This window comes from Tamandua tetradactyla, chromosome 17 (assembly GCF_023851605.1).
Source record: "Tamandua tetradactyla isolate mTamTet1 chromosome 17, mTamTet1.pri, whole genome shotgun sequence".
NCBI classification, from domain to species: Eukaryota; Metazoa; Chordata; class Mammalia; order Pilosa; family Myrmecophagidae; genus Tamandua; species Tamandua tetradactyla.
The window spans coordinates 40,864,735-40,867,492 of record NC_135343.1 but is presented as its reverse complement, the minus strand read 5'-3'; the positions used below and the strand labels follow the sequence as shown (position 1 = coordinate 40,867,492).

Below are 2,758 nucleotides of genomic sequence, written 5' to 3'. Positions count from 1 at the left end.
CATCTGGTTTGCAGTTGGAGTGTGACAATGGGCTTCTACTATTACAGCAGCCACAGTGCAGTAGAAAGAAGGCTGCATTAAGTATCATGAACTCTTCATTTTAACCCTGGCTTGACTCAAGACCTGCTGTGTGTGACTTTGGATGAATTTCTTATGGCAATGTCCCAATGACCTCATCTATCACATGGGCATAAGAATTCCTGACAAACCTACTCCCCAAAAAGAATACACAAAAACACATTTTGAAAAGTATGGAAGTGAAAGAAAACTACCTATGTTGCTGTTCGTTTGGCGATTGGAATTCAAAGGCATTTGTCCTCAGTTTTACAGAAAGAGAAATTGAGCCTTTAAAATGGCAAGTGATTGCTTCTCAGTCTTTTGGTTAAGATCAAGTATGGTATCTGTTCTTATCAGTTTAAAATGGTAAGATTTTTTCGAGGAGCACTTAAGTGATGGACCAATTCCTGCCATGTACTGCTTGGTGGAAGTGCCCCAAGTTATATGTATGCTGACTTTAAACACACACCCGGTGTTCCAATGCCCTTGCAGGCTTGGACAGGGAAGAACCAATGGCAACTATACTGGGCTCAAGATTAGGGCCCTTTTGCCCAATTTTTAGACATAACTTAGCAGCAATCCTTGAAAGAAAAAGGCCCCGATAATGGCTCTTATCAAATTTCCCACTAGCCAGGCAGGAGGGAGGCCACAGGTGGATTTCTTTTTAATAAGGAAATGTTCATATGTGTATTTCTTATACAACAGAATTTGTAAAATGAGAGTCTTGCTGGCTACATGTAAGTAATGGGCACCATATGTTTACTACCTTCTGGGAAAACAGGACTCCCTATTTAGTATTTGTAGGTCTTTTTGGTGTGTGTCCCGTCTGCACTATTAGAATATCATTAAGAGCTGAAACTTTTGATTTTTAACTTCATTGTCATCTTCCCAAATCCCCCAAGTTAATGCTTGATATATGTGGACTTAACTCCAAGTGAAGACAGGTTGAAAACATCTGGAATAAGAGAAAGAGAAAATCTCTGAACATGTAACATCTTAGATAAATTAGGAGCCCTTCCAAGACAAGATATCCATCAGGAAAGACTACATCGTCTTTGACTCTTGATATCCCTGTTCCACAGAGGGCTTTGGTAAGACTGGCTGAGTGTTTCTTGACCCATAATTTTGAATCCAGTGATGCTGGAGTTGCTGATAAGTCTGCCTTTGGTGTCCTGTGCCTTAAGTATGATGTCTAGCATCTTTTCTTTCCTGTTTATGACATAGGGATGATGCCAGCTTCTTCAGTGTCCTCAAATGATCTTACCTCAAGGGAAAAGTCCTGGAATATATGCTAAGGGACCATCATAGGAAGCAGGGGTAATGAAGACAGGATTACGTATTTCTAAATTCAAAGACATCTAAGTCTCAGTCAAGCACCGATGCTGGCTAGCATTTGGGTCACAGGGTTATACTGTTGAGTTCATGAGAAGGGTACATGCCATGCATAACAGTATAACATTGCTCTATGCACATAACTCAAAGTGATTTGATTTTTGTATAGACTGACAAAAATCAGTTATCTATTACTTTGTATCAGTTATCTATTACTGTGTAACGAATTATGCCAAAACTTGGCAGCTTAAAACAAGACACATTTATTATCTCACAGTTTCTGTGGTTCAGGAATTCAGGTACAGATTAGCTTGGTCTTTAGTTTCACAGTCTGTTAAAAGGCCCCAATTAAGGTGTCAGCCGAGGGTCTGTAGTCTCATCTGAAGACTCGAGTGGGGAAGGATCTGTTTCCAAGTTCAGTCACATGGTTGGTGGCAGGATGCAGTTCTCCTCAACGTACTGGACTGCAGACTTTGGTTCCTTACTAGATATTGATTAAAGGCCATGCTCAGTTCCATCTGTGATTCATCCAAACCATGCAAGCCTGGGAAGCAATAAAGAGAGACTGCCAGCAAGATAGACGTCAGCCTTTGTAACCTAACCATGGAAATAATATCTCATTACTTTTGCTTGATTCTATTTGTATGAAGCATGTCTGTGGGTCCAGCACACCTTCAGGGGAGGGGATTCCACAAGGGTCTGAATACCAGGAACTGGGGGTCATTGGGGTCATCTTAGAAGCTGCTTACCACAGCTTTCCATGTCTGCCTCTGCTAAAGGAAACAGCCACTGAGTGTGCCCTGAGCACTTGGTTCAGATGATGTTAAACTGAGTCAAGTTACTTGTCAAGAGAACCCTTAGTGGGAGAGCTGGCCTGTTTGTACTTTCTTTTTGGCTTCACAAAATAATCATTAAAATGTTGCTACTTAATAATATTTGTATTATCCCCAGGGTCTTTAAAGGATTTGCAGGTATCAGAGCAAAAGCCTTTCTAGAAGCTCTTACATCACTGATGACTTTGCTGGTGCCATAACTGACTGTCATGTCCTTAGTGAGGATTCCCCATTGACTGTGATGTTGACTTGAGATCACCAAGAAGCTAGAGTTAGGATACTCAGGGGAGATGATTAGATGCAGAGCCAGGGTGTTCTAAAATTAACTTGTCATATGCCTTGTCTACTCCATCTGCAAACTGAAACCTTGAATATATTTTCTCACTTAGCTGCAGTGTAGTTTGGAGATAAAGGGATTGTAGATGAAGATGTGCTGAGCTCCTTAGAAGAGATGTGTTAGATAAATGAAGGATATTTGTTATTTGATGAAAATAGGCAGTTTTAAAGTTTTCCTTTATATTATATTGCTACCACCA

General features: G+C 40.5%; 1 pseudogene; it reads left to right on the top strand.

The window, feature by feature from the left end:
- The first annotated feature begins 362 nt into the window (after positions 1 to 362).
- Positions 363 to 463, top strand: LOC143661831 (U2 spliceosomal RNA; annotated as a pseudogene).
- The last annotated feature ends 2,295 nt before the right edge of the window (positions 464 to 2,758 follow it).